At 43.7% G+C, this 14418-nt stretch overlaps 1 protein-coding gene across 4 annotated transcripts in view; it reads left to right on the top strand.

Moving 5' to 3' along the window:
- The window catches only part of OSBPL8 (oxysterol binding protein like 8), a 1216063-nt gene that overhangs the window by 777293 nt on the left and 424352 nt on the right, over positions 1-14418 (top strand). Inside the window, exon 1 of one of the 4 annotated variants that reach the window (XM_086918073.1) lies at positions 11948-12171. The exons of 2 other annotated variants lie outside the window; for them this stretch is intronic. The gene's annotated coding sequence lies outside the window, so the exon portion shown is untranslated. Of the gene's footprint in view, positions 1-11947; positions 12172-14418 lie in introns of those variants that run through there. One more of the 4 variants, XM_086918074.1, reaches the window with a different exon arrangement.

The raw sequence follows: 14418 nt of genomic DNA, 5'->3' as shown, positions 1-14418 counted from the left end.
GCTGACATCCTTCCTGACTGACCGCTTCTTCCAGGTCTTTGAGGGCGAGGCAGTGTCGCCTAAACATCCTCTCAGGTGCGGGGTTCCTCAGGGCTCTTCCCTGAGCCCCACCCTGTTTAACACCTACATGGAACCCCTAGACAGGATTGTCCAACCCTTCCGTGTGCGTATTATCACCTACGCGGACGATACCCAACTGGTGGTCTCTTTAGACCACTCGGAGGTATCGTCCAACACCCTAGGCCCCTGTCTAGAGGCTGTTGCCAGATGGATGCAATCTTCCTGTTTAAAACTTAACGGGGAGAAGACAGATGTCATCTTATTGGGTAACCCCTCCCCCTCTGTCTTTGCTTCCATCTGGCCACCATGTTTGGGCTCGCCCCCAGCTCCCAAGACCCAAATAAAAAGCTTGGGGATTTGGTTTGACACAGCCTTGAACTTCTCAGCCCAAGCCACAAAGACCGCAGCCACCTGTTTTGGATTGATGAGGATGCTGCGGAAGGTGCTCCCTCTGCTTCCATTTCAGGCAAGGAGGATCCTAGTCCAGGCTCTCATACTATCTCGCCTGGACTACGGGAACGTCCTCTATATGGGAGCCCCCTCCTTTGTCATCCAGAAGCTCCAAGTCACCCAAAACAGTGCAGCCCGCCTGCTCTACAACCTCCCTCGCTGGCAGTCAGCAAGGAATGCCCTAAGGGAACTTCACTGGCTCCCCATAGCGGCCAGAGTACAATTCAAGGCTATGTGCACTCTTCACAAAGCCTTTCATCACCTTGGCCCTGCAATTTTACAGCCCTTTGTCACTCCTTATGTTCCGTCACGCCCCCTCCGATCCGGTACCCTCCAGCTGGCCTCCTCCACCAGAGTCAGGAAAGCCCGCTGGGGAGGCCGCTCCTTTTCACACACTGCGGCTAAATTCTGGAACACTCTTCCTTTAACCCTTAGAGGAACTACCAATCATCTTTCCTTCAGGAAAGCCCTGAAAACTCACCTGTTTGCTAAATCCTGCTGATCTACCCGAGCCCGCGCTAAATAAGTCTCCAGTCATAAGCGCTACGAGGCCTCCGGGTAGATAGCGCTATACAAGTGCAGTTTCAATTCAATTCAATTCAATTCTATTGAAAGTGTAAATGTTAAATGTTTTGTTTCTTCCATCAACATACAATGCTATAGCATTGGATGATCACCCTGGCAAAATCCATATATCATAAAATATGACAGAATTATATTTTAGAAGTCTTGGGTGAATAAAAGAATCTTTGGAGTGGGTCGGCTATAAAATGAATGTACTCTATTCTCACTCAGATGTCCAAAACAAATTTCTGTTACTGCGCACAAAGGACTAAAGAACTATTGTGCATATCGGACAAGATTGAGTCTGAGCAAAGACAGAGAAGTTATGTATGCCAGTGCATACATTCTTAAAATGCTAAACTCAAACAATGTTAAACTTTTAGGATCCCACAGCAATATGCATGTGGACGGTATGCTTACATTCTATTGCATAATATTATACCAACTGAGAACTAGATTTTCGAAAATGCTGCTCTTCCTCATCAATTTATGTGCCTGGTGTTTTGTTGGTTTCTAGGAAAGTATTGTTTACAAATGTTTTGCACCAGATAAACTGAAGCCAGTACACCCTGTTAGGACAATGCAAATTGCTACTTTGACTGCCATCAGGTGTACAACATATTTGAATTATGCCAATATTATAGCTTTGTTGAAAGGGTTCCTGAAAGTAAATACATCCATATTCTAAACTATTTAGTCATAAATACTACAGAGGCTATGTGAACATAAATCTATCAAAAAAACTGTCGGAAGGGAAATAACAAAATTACGTTTTAGACTTAAAATTCCTAGAACATATTGGTTTTACCCCAAGAACAATTAACAGCTAAGATAATTCTAAAACTACATAAAAGTCCTGTTACCTTAAACATTAATCCTGAGGCAATCAGTGGCCAAAAATCTAGATCACGCTGTCTTCTCACAACCATGCAGCCAGATTTCAGTTATGTTTTCTGGTAACTAGTGCAGGCCCTTCATCAAAATGAATATTGGCTGTATTATGAAGAAAATGCCATATGCTGATATGTGCACCATAGCCAGGTCCATTTAAACTCAAATAGAAACCCGTTTCAGATATCCATGTTCTACATAATATATGTCTCTGTATTCATTTAATCAACGTAATGCTCTTAAATAGTAGTCTCTTGACTTCTCTGTAGGAAATCTTTTCGAAATTGTTTTCAGTTTTTCTTTACTCTGAATTTTATTTGATAAAAGCTGTGGATACTTTCATGATAATTCATAAGCTGCGGCAAGATTTAAGCAGATTTACTTAACGTACACACCTTCCTGATCCAAAATTTAAGATTCAAAGTCCAGTCTTATTATCAAGTCCAAAGGCACTCCAAAAAGAAAATGGAGTTTGAGTTTGAGTTTGAAGGGATTTGTAGAGCGCTCGTACACCTAGCGGTTTCTTGGCGCTAACTGGCAACTGCTACTCGGGGAGCAGGAAGGATGGGGAATGTGACCGTTCAAGATGGGAAGGCTTGGGTGAAGAGGAAGGTCTTGAGGTCTCTGCGGAACAAAGGGTACTGGGAGCAGGTTCTTAGAGAAGATGGGAGGGAATTCCAAAAAGCTGAGCCCACGGTCGCAAACTTGGAGCCCCCCCACTTCTTCCGTTTGAAGCGGGGAACCACAAGGAGGTGGTGGGAAGAAGATCGGAGATCTCTTGAGGGAATATAGTTTTGAATGGCTGAATTAATGAAGGAAGGGGCGGAGCCTGTCCGGGCTTTAAAGATGGTGCAGCCGAGCTTGAATAAGGCACGCTGCCGGACAGGGAGCCAATGCAGGGAGAAAAGGAAGGGAGTTACATGGTGTGATTTTGGTAAGTTAAAAACCAGCCGTGCGGCCTGGTTTTGAACCAGTTGAAGACGCCTCATGAGATAGTCGGGAATGCCATGATAGAGGGCATTGCCGTAATCTAGGCGAGATGTTACCATGGCCAGGAGTATTAGCTTGAGCGCGTCAGGGGAAAAGAATCGTGAAACTCTGCGTTTCTACGAGAACGTATGACTGTAAAGAAATCAGAATTTCAGGGACAATGTAGGGCTGACAAATTATTAATGCAGTGAAGCCCCAAAAATGACCGGTGGTATATTGTAGAAGAACTGTGTGCTGAGGCAATTGCTCCAATCTTACTACGGTTCTTGGTAGATGTGTTACGCCACCCTACTTTGTATAGTCTTTCTTGTACTCGATCTTGAAAGCACTTGGAGCTTACAAAAAGGTAGTAGAGTCTCACGCTCTCCAGAATGTGTGTGTCCAGCAGGAATGTTTAAAATGTGATAGCTCTACAAAATGTATTCAACGCCGCATTGAGGTTTTGAATTTATACTACTTATAAGCACCTAACAGAGCATTGATCACTTCTTTGCTGGGTAAAAGCAGGCTTATCTGCAAATGTTGTTAAAATATAGAACTATTCCCAACCTGCCATATCCAGCGAGGCTCATAGAGGCGATCGGTCTTCACTCCAGACTTTCCTGTAAAAGAACCTTCTGCTAGATAGAGCGCTTGCTGATATCAGATCAGCCCATGGGACATAATCCATGATGACAGACGTCCATGATGGCCTTTGATCAGAGGTTGTGGTAGGTGTCTTTGCAGCATTGGTTGTTCTTGACTTGTCAGTAGCTTTTGACAAAGACTTAAGTCCTGCATTAGAAAAAACTAGAGGAGTGCCATTGAGGCACAGGCCTCGATCAAGTCCTTCCTTCAAGAAATATTTGAAATAGTCCCTCTTTTCTCAACCTCCCACCAATTGCTCTCCTGCGGAGTACTTCAGGGTTCTTATCCATATTTGTGCCACATGCATGTTTTATGTATAAAACGTCCCTGTTAAGGAGGAGTTTGCTCTCTTCTAAGCCAAAGACAGGTAACCCTTACTTAAGATGTGCTTGTCAGTAGAGAATTCACAAAATTCTCTTATCTTAAAATTGAGGGTGCTAATTTTCTGTGTTTAAACTGAAATAGAGCTTGGATTAATGGTGACAGAGGAGTTCAGCCACTTTTTGGCCTACTGAAATCTTCCCAAAAGAGCTTGCCCTTAAAACTGGTGAATTCAGTCAAGAGAGTTGGTGTGGCTGATGCCTAGCTGTCATTCAGGCATCAACCTCACGAATGCTCATTTCCTGGTTTGTCTGATTATGTTCTATAGATAATTGGTTGCATTCTGACTTTTACACATCTCTCCTGGCAATACCCCTTCACAGACTGGGCTTTTCAAACAGTGTCCATATGGCTTGCCGCAGATATCTTACTAACAATCTGCAAAGATTTCTCAATGTGATAGCCGTTCATAAATGCTGTGAAGTTGCATGTATTACTAGGCCTTCGTACTTCCTATTTGCCAGTTAAAGAGAAGATGCATTTAAAGGTTACATGAGTGGTCCATAAAGCTGTGTCTACCATGGCCCATCCTTAATAAATAAAATAAAAATCCCAACTAAATTGCTGCAATCACAGTTCACTTGTTGCATGCGATGCGCACATCTCAATGTAAACTCGTTTCAGTCGGATGCTCTTTTCTCTCATTGTGTTAACTGGAAAAAAACAAAAAAGGCTTATCAGTTTTTGGTAAATCAGAAAAGAGATGGGTACAAAGGGGTTGGACAAGCAGGGACCTCACTTCCAAAAGGATGTGCTTTTGTCATGACGTCATCCCAACTCATTACAGAGGAGTCCTATATTTTGAACCCACGTCTCATTATATTGTAGTCCCTTGTAAAGATTTTTCTAGGTTAACTAATGAAAGTGTCCTCAGTCAATATTTCGTTTGAGCCTATTCTTATTGATTTCCAGTGCACGATTAAGAGCTTTTAAAATGGCTCTAACCTGCATTCTTGAAGCCCTATGAAGTACAGCAAAAAAAAAAAATTAGACCACTCATCGGTGCTCTCTGGTCTTCTTAGTTCCTTAATCATATGTTTAACTTCACCCCTGAAATGAGACCTTTTCTGATCATTTTAAACTTTCTTTTGCATCGGCACGATTTCTGCTATTCCAGCAAGGCAACCCCATTCGGTCAGTTCACCAGAAATGTCTAGTGTGCGGGACAATCTGACCTGGAAACTTTGTTGCTCCTATCTAATCTTTAAATCTGTTTGTGCTTGCTTTTACATTTACAGTTCTAAATGTCTTGGGCGTTTTTTTTTTTACCAACCTGCTAGCACAGCAAACTGTGGGCTTCCCTTCCTTGGGTGCATTACATCATTTGATTCTCTTCCTTTGTCTTGCTTTGGTGATTGAAGCAGTGGCTGACCAGGTGAACTATGGCAGGTCTACCACAGACTGGTGGGTATGCCACTTGTTCTAGGTCATGGTATTTGAATTGTTGGATTGTTTAATGGCACTGGCCTTTGTTCATTTGGGTACAGTCAGGAATGCAAGTGCTGTGAGGTTCCACATGTCCTCTGATACATCCCTATGGATGTGAAAGGTTTCAAGAAGGGTGATGTGATTTTAATGACCGACTGTACGGGAGCACATCACCCGCCGCTCTCACGGACAGATACCCTGCCTGGTCGGAGGTCTCTAGGCAGTCAGCTGATCATTTTGTTTTTACATTTGGAGCTATATTAGTGATCGCCCGGAGATGTATGTTTCCCTCTTCAGGTAGGGGCACTGAAGCTAGGGCCTCTAATTTGATTTCAAGTGTAAAGATTCGATTTGGCCAAAGGGGCGCTCGACTCCTATGTTGTATGTTTGAGCCTGAGATTTAAGCATGTAAAGATCATAGCACTATACTATAAACGACAGTGCCACGTAGCTCCAGAGGATACCGTGACACAAGGGAAAAGTGTCCGTCAAAGGCCAATAGGCCTTTTGTCTTGCAGCCCATTTCTTGTTAATACGTTCTGGGTGATTTCAGTGCAACTTTTGAAGTATATAGGATGGCGGGCTATATTTTTGACCAATATTTTGTGATGGGACGTATGTGGCTAAGGAAGACATTGCTTCTCCTTCAGATATTATGATCACAAGGTTAAATCCTCACACGTGTTTAGCATGTGTCCCTATAGAAGGCTTCACCAGCGAGTAGCTATTGAGCTACTGGTAGCTCTTAAGCTACCTGTGAGTAGTTCTCCTATGTGCAGCCCATTCTACTAAGTTAGAAATTTTTGCATGGACGAATTAACTTATGTATACTGAAATTGAAAAGGCTGTTTTGGAAATGGAATAGCCGGTGTTTGGAAAAACATGGTTGAACTTCCAAAGTATATTTAAAGATGAAATTTGAGTGACTAATCATGTAGCACTGAGTAGGCTTTATTACCCGTAGTATAACCTTAGTGCTAGGGGCATTGCAGATAGGACTGGTACGTAATACCCATGTAGAGGCATTCCAAGTTGTTACACCTCTTTTGCATTATTGCTGGCATCCCTGCCTGATGCACTGAAGTGAACAATCTTACACGTGGTCGTCGCAAATGTAATCTTGTCACTCTACAACATGAATAATAGTAGTAGCTCAGCATGATTTTCACTGAACATAAGTAGCTCTTATTATAGAAAAGGTTGGACACCCCTGCTCTATAGATTACAGGCTTTTTGTGATTTCTGTTTTTTACGAGATTGTAGTGCTACTGCTAGAGAATGACTCCACAGACTTTGTCCCATATGAAAACACAAAATTATGTTCCTAACTATTGCAGTCCGCTTTAGTAGCTAGTAACAAATATGATATTACAAATGAGATATTGCACCATTCATATTTTTAAGACCTGGTCTAATCAATTCTCTACTTGCAAGGAAACCGTCTTTTTGTACTTTGCCCTCCAGTTGCTGTTGAAGATATGTTTGCTCTGGTGCTGAGCTTGATCATACCCTTCCTCCAGTCATGTGGTTATTTTATAAATTACGTGCAGAATCTGCGCCAGCAACGGAGTATGCAACAAAGTATTTTAACAACCGATTTTAGGATGGGTGGATAGAGAAAGCAAATAGCTGGTTCAATATGCTGTATGGTTGTCTGCACACTTTATGTTAAGGGGAGCAGAGCGTTGCAGGATTGGAAACAGAGGATAGTGGAGCCTTAGTCATAGCACCTAACCCAAATGACTCCTCAACATAAGTTACCCTTTATGCTTGGTTAAGGGATTTGTGTGCACACTGATTAGCACCCACCATCTCAATGCCAGTTCATAAGAGAACTTTAACAATGTACATAAACGCACAGGTGCACAACACAATTTAAGACAATAAAAACAGTTATAATTCTAATAATCACAGAAATTGAGTTCCTTAATTTCGATTCTTTTTTATTCCAAATAACGTGAAGAAAAAAAGGATTACACAGTCGATGCGTTTCGTCCACTAGGGACTTCTTCAGGGCTGTCATAAAAACAAACATATAAACATACAATTAAAAACAAGTTCTATGCTCAACCAAGCGTAGAAGACAGACATTTGATAAATCTCTTCGACATGATTATATACAGACTATCATTTTAGAGATATCAAACCAATCAAATCAAGAACTATTGGTAACATTGGATTTATGCGGCCCGCATGTAGGAAAGAGAATAGTCCAACAAATCACATTTTATTTAATTTGCCATTTTCCTCAGTGTAGCTATTTGAAGGGTGGGGGTGAATTTACTTTTTTGTGGCCTGTGGTGCAGTGAATGTGTTGTAATGCGTAAAGCAACAGGAAATGGGGTCTCTCTCTCTCTCACCTGGTTAGTAAAAAAAAAAACGGCCATTATTGAAGTTGAGGGGGGCCTCATACCATGGGCCCCAGTGCCACTGCACCTGCAGCACTAATGATAGCGGGCCCCTGCTTCTGAAGTCAGAGAATGCTACAGTTATTAAAATTCGCTTTGGTGGTGGTGTCCTGGTGGTCTTTGACTAGGCTGTGTTTGTGTATTATGAGCAGGCCTGGGCTTAGTTCGTGGAGTTTTGCTACAGAAAACTCCAGGAACGGAGCAGAGTTCACTGTCCAGGCCTAATTAGGAGTCCCTGGGATCATCTCCTATGCGCACATTGCATCTGTTAAATTTGAACCCATAACAGTTTCTTCGACAGCTGGACAAATGTTCATCCCCATTTGGCACTATCATATCAACCCTTCCGGTATCTGTGATGGGCTACCGTACAACAGAATACACTGGGCATGTACTATTTAGAACAAGTGGATGAATCCGTGTACATGGAGGTCTCATTCTCATCCATTACTTCCTTACTGTTGCCGCGGTCGTGAAATGCATGTTATTCGGGGAGTTCAGCTTGAGCCGATATTTGTATTCGCTGGGCTGCTCATCCCATAAACAGAGGGATTAGAGCTCGGCCGTGTGCAGCTGAGTGCACAGTTTTTGCATTCCAAACGCCTGGTCTTTGATAAATTATTCACTTCGGTGTGATTTGCGCTCCTCGTCCTGTATTGATGCTTGGGTGTTACTAGGCTACCCGTGAGTCAGAAGTAGTCCATTGCAAATAATAGCTTAATGTGAATATTGTGTGGTCGAGTGGACAAGTGCTCTGTAGTTTTTGTGAATTAATTGTACTGCAATCACGTTTGGTTGTCTAGTTTTTCAGCGCACTCTATGCTGGCTTTTTTCACATGCAAGTAGCTTTCGTTAGCGTACACAATACACCAATCTTTCAGTTTGCAGTCGTATAGATTCATAAGACATTCACACGAGGCACAAAATATTACGTCTAGATACTCCTAGTCACAACTGGTACACGCAGCCGTGTTTCCGTATCACATTTAAATAAAGGCTTATTACCCTTTACTCAATTGGAGTAGTTTTCTTTCTTGTTTGACTTTTTACAATTGAAACCTCCTGGAACGATGCTGTTTGTGCTGTGTACTGAGCCCTTTACTCTTTTGGAGTGATTTTCTTTCTTCTTTTACTTTGTTCAAGTTAAACCTTCTGGAACGCTGCCATTTGTGCTCTATTCTTAGACTTATGAGAGAGGTTTGTTTTTTGTTGGTGTTTTTTTTTTAGACCAACTAACTGATGGGGTATGAGCCAACATTGAGCACCATTGTAGAGCAAATAATGTATCGGTACATATATGGTTGTGTGTGTGTGAATATCTATATACACACATACATGCATACACACATCAGTTGTTACTGATGTTTTACTAACATGTCTGGTTTTACTTTAGAAATGGTGTGGACACTGAACCACTGCAATAGACTTTTCTGCTTTCCCTTAGCAACCACAGCCGAGGAGAAACCTATGCAAACAAAGACCAATATTTCCCCAAGCCATACACACTTAGACAGCACGTTGTTAATTAGGAATGATTTGGTCCTCTATCCCATATCATGGACAGGGAATAGAAGATCTGGATTCTATGCGATGATCTCACGGTGGGCGGGACTCATGAATCAGCCACATGTTGAATCTGGGCAGATATGTTTTTGTGTGACACTAATAAAGATAACAATTGGTGGACAATACCAGATCATATAAGTAGACTAAATGAAAAATATTAGGGGTCAGTATCTTCAACCACCTCTATATGTTCTTTAATTCACAGATCTCCAATAGAGCGAACGAGATTCAAGCTTTCCAGGATGGGAGGAAGATCCTTTTCCCACCTGGGTCCCACTATATGGAACTCACTTCCATTTCACATACGAAAGGAGGGAAGTCTCTCCAAGTTCCGTAAAGCGTTAAAAACCTGGTTGACCCAGCTATACTCTCCCATCTATGATGCTGTGTTCTCAGGCGCCGGGAAACCCTTCTTGGGTAGCTGTTGCGCCATACAAGTTTATAAAATAAATAAATAAAAAATAAATAAATAAAACAGTGTCAAAGTCGGAGGACCCTGGAATACGACTTGCAAAGGCCACATAGCAGAGAGGGGGATAGTTCTCCTTTTCAAATAAGAGCTTTTGCACCAAAACACCTTCTATAGGCGTAAACAGAGAAAGAACACTGACAAATAAGATCCGAGATTTTGTATCAGATTTACTAACCTATCTACTTCCGTCAAGGAAAGTAATGAGCTATGCACCATCAATGCCCAATAATAGCTAGAACTAAAGCCACCATTGCTGGGGACTGGGCTGTTCATGAGCATCCATGCCACACCCTACCAGGCAAAAGCAATCTTAGCAAAGCAAATATCTTAGGTTTTCATTCGCTTTATCCTGGACTTTAAGTAGATATAAATATATAGACTGATGTAATTGGCCAACCCAGTGCATGCCTCAGCTCACAAGTTTAATGGAATCATTCAGGTCCTGTTAACAAACTAGACCTATAGTGTGGCATTTGTCTGTCTGCTCATCGATCGCTGCACTCAGTGAAACACCATTTCCTCCAACTCTGAAACCAGACTGCACGGCAGAGACATCGTGAACATCAGATACACCCTGATTCAGTTCCTGTTTGTAAGGAACGAAACGCGTTGGCTGGATTTTAACCTTTATGCTGATTTGTGCTAATAAAGAATATGATTTGTAATTCATACTGGAAGTGGATTCTTCCTTGATGCACCTTCCTATAGTCAAAAAGATTCAGATCTAGATAACAGTGGCACATAAGACCTGCAAGTGCCGGAAGACTTTTGCACAGGACTTTTTATTTACGGTAATTGGAGATTGAGCTGCAGCTTAAACAGTCCGCCGCTGGAGTGTTCTTGGCTCACAGGTAGTGTTGTCGTAGGTGTGCCCTTGGTCTTGCGGGGGAGCAGACTGCCGTTTTTACTGCCCCACCTTACTTCTGCGTGTGGCGCCTGCGTTACATGCCACCAGCCTGTCCAAGCTACAGGTGTGGGAGGGGTGCGCCAAGCTGCCCTCCTTGCACCTAATGGAGCCATGGTCTGTTGGGGTCCTTTATAAACCCTGACTGCAGCAAATCCCATAGACTGCTTTGATTGCCACCGACCACAGCCTTTGGCTTTTTCAATATTATACACAAGCCATAGTTGCTGCTTATTTATTTTATGCAACTGACAACCATTGACAAAGCCGATAGTCCTGACTTGTAGGTATGGTGTTACTTGTTGTACCCAGGGTTTTAAGTGGTGCTGAGCACCAGCAGTTTTTTTATTGGAGACCTCGAAACGGGTCTCTATCGGGCTCTGTTTTGTGCCCTGTCACAGGCGGTCAGTTTCTTTCCGTACTGCAGAGACCGCAGGCACATCGATTCTTGTAGGTATGATGTTACTTGTTGTATCATATATCTGAATACAATGACAGAAACCGCAAAATACAAGTGGGGTGGCACACTATGCTAAGCACAGATTTTTATTTTACATATTTTTAAGCCCCGCCCTTAATTGCATTGTCCACGTCCCTTTGAGAGACTCCTCAGTTTGTCCATCCCACTTAAAGCCCTGGGTGAAACATATATCTGGATGGAATGACAAACCGCAAAATACCAGTCGGGGGCACACTTTGCTAAGCACAGATTTATATTTTACGTGTTTTAAGCCACGCCCTTAATTACATTGACCACGCCCCTTTGAGACCCCCCAGTTTCTTCATCCCACTTAAAGCCCTGGCCGGAACCCCGGCCCCGTTATGGCTCGGGCCCACGGGCCCCCTGATGCCCGCTTCGCTGCTGGGTCCTCTGTCCATGACGCGTACACCTGTGCCCACTTTGCAAACCGGTATTTGTAGTAGGTGTGTCTGAGTGAGCATCGGTGCCGCGATCGCAAGGGTTGCAGCGCAGTGCGCACCAGTTCGCCGTTTCCATTCATGTTTCTGGCTGCTCTGCGCGCGGTGTGTGCGCCCCGTTCCCAATCCTGGAGTCGGATTAGCGCGCGCCTTGCTTTGCAAGTAAATCTGGTTCGGCCTGACCTACATGCCCGGAGCTGTCAGTGGTGAAGTGAAGTTCAGGCTGGCAGCCCGTGCCAGTGAAACCCGAGCAGGCACCGGGGCCACGTGTTCAGGGGGCGGGGCGGAGGGAGGGGAGGCCGCCTGCCCGAGACGCCTCGACGGGGTGAAAGCTCCAGTCAGGCAAACCGCGCGGTTTGTTTTCCCTTTCCAGCGCATCGTCTCAGTGCAAGCTGCCACGTCTGGTTGGTAAACGGAGGGGATTGCCCACCTCACCAGAGCACAGCAGCGCAGCATGAGCTTCCAAGCGCTGTGGATGGTGCGCTTGTGATTCCAGGCAGCGAGCGCTGAAGGCAAGTATGCTCCGCCGACAGCCTGTTGATTCTCGGGCACGGGTGTGAGTGAGTGAGATTGGCAGAGCTTGGCATCCGTGAAAGGCGAGGCTCGGTTTTGAGTGTGTGCCCAGCTTGCTGCAGCCGGTGCGGCGTGTTTACGGCACGCTCTAGTTTCTTTCGTTGGTCATTTGCATGCTGATTGAGTCATGGTGAACGAGGACGTGTGCTTACGAATTCCCGAAATGGTGAGAATGTGAGATGGTTGTGTAGGTAGGTAGGTAGGGCAGTCGCACCTCATTATTGCCAATTGCTGCTGCCCCTTGCCGCACTGAGAGGCATTACTGTCAGCTCTTAAGCGAGGCTGCTTTAAAGACCTCGATTTTTAGCCTTTTCCCCATTTTGTGTACTTCATCAAAATAAAGGTATTTGTGACCGACTGGGGAATTTACTTAAAGCGCTAGGGTTTGTGGTGTGCATTGGATTGTTTGCTTAGCGGATGTAGTGTGCAATGTATTGAGCACGCCAATTGCTCTCACTTCTTGTTCGCTATTTCAGTGTCTGGCACCGATTTCAGATTTTAATTGAGTCTTTAATTTTTCAAGATTGCCTGGGAATAAGTTGAGAGTAACGTAAAGCCAGGAGTATGGTATCTGGACTGCATGCATTTTTGAGAAAACACTTCGCAAAGTGAGACGGTAGAATGTGACCTGCTTTAGTGTAAGGAATAGTTTCAGGTTAAACTTAAAACCAGAATAAAGCTCATTCAAGGAAAGCAGAACAGAGAACTACATAGAAATCTGATATGCAGGAATATAGTTCTTGTTTCATAAAATACTTACCTATTTGCATTTCCAAGCTCTGTAGATAGAATATGTTACTCTTGCTAAATTCAGTGGTGGTCAATTTACTCCGAAGGATAGAGAACTGAGTGCTTGGGATTCGAATTTTCCTTCAGATCATTGTAGATGTCAGCAGCGATCGTTAAACTAGCCGAGCAATCCTGCCTATAGTTTTATGTTTGTTTAGATACAGGGCCTCCGTTAAACACGTGTGTGTAATCGTGTCTGGGGTTTTGCCTAATCCGTAAACAGATTCGACACACATGGGGGCGAGGCACCGAGTTGTTGTGCTGCTTTTTTTACCAGGCTTGGCCACGCACCTGACTTTTTGTTATTCCAGTGGGACTGCAGGATGGTTGCTTTGACGTCTCTCATGCCCATGTGGCTGTCAGAGTGAGTCTGCAGTTCCTCCTGCGCTCCGCATGCCACCGGATGAAAGGGTGAGAGAGTGGGCTTCTTGGTTGCATTGGTCTTTCTTTCCCGACACACTCGTACTTTCTGTGTTTGGATTTCCATGTCAGAAGGAGGTTGTGAAGAGTGCTCCAAGGTTCCCTTAAGGTATCTGCCCCGCATTCATCTCGCCAGCCGTGGGTTGGAAAAGCTTTTTATAGAAAAGTACTTATTCCTTCGTGGGAGCGTGGCTCCATGAGTGCCCGATCCAACTGGCATTTGGAGTGTTTTGCCGCGCTAGGCACAGTAGTCCGAGGGCTGACTTTCAGGCAAATACTTATTTTACTGTGACTGGGATCCTGTGAAGAGAGGCGAGCAGCTGCGACTGCAATCCAGGCCCGAGTTGCTGTTTTATCAGTGCCCGTATAAACTGGTAGTTAATTACATTAAAAGCACAGCAACTGAAAACTAGCGTAGAATGTACCAAGTATCACTCAAGTAGAGCATTAGGAAAAGTTCCATGTATTGCAATGTCCATGTCAATCCATACCAATAACTCCAGCAAATCCAATTCCTCGGGGTATTGTATGTTTGTTCAAATCCAACTTTATTAGTTTATTTAGTGCAGTCGGCCTACCTGTGGATTGGGAGCTGTGACAGATGCAGAAGATAAAACAGTGGGTACTATATCACCCAACATTAAGATTTGACTCTATGAGGACATTTGGCTTTGGATGACACCGCACACATCACGTGGTGATAAGTGGTTAATGGACTAACCAACCCTGATAATGTCCTAAGGGACGAAACGCTTTGACTGGGGTGATTGCAATATTTATCATACAAAAAATCCAATAAAGTTGGATTTGAACACACGTACAAGACTCAAGTGGAATTGGATTTACTTGAACTGTCTGTATGGATATACATAGACATTGCAATAAAAGTAACTTTTCCTAATGATCTAATTGAGTGACATTTATGATACATTGTGTTCTCCTTTTCAGTTGTGCTTGCTATTTGATTAATCGCGACT

The sequence above is a fragment of the Lissotriton vulgaris genome, chromosome 1_1, assembly GCF_964263255.1.
Source record: "Lissotriton vulgaris chromosome 1_1, aLisVul1.2, whole genome shotgun sequence".
NCBI classification, from domain to species: Eukaryota; Metazoa; Chordata; class Amphibia; order Caudata; family Salamandridae; genus Lissotriton; species Lissotriton vulgaris.
This window is presented reverse-complemented; position numbering and strand designations above follow the sequence as displayed.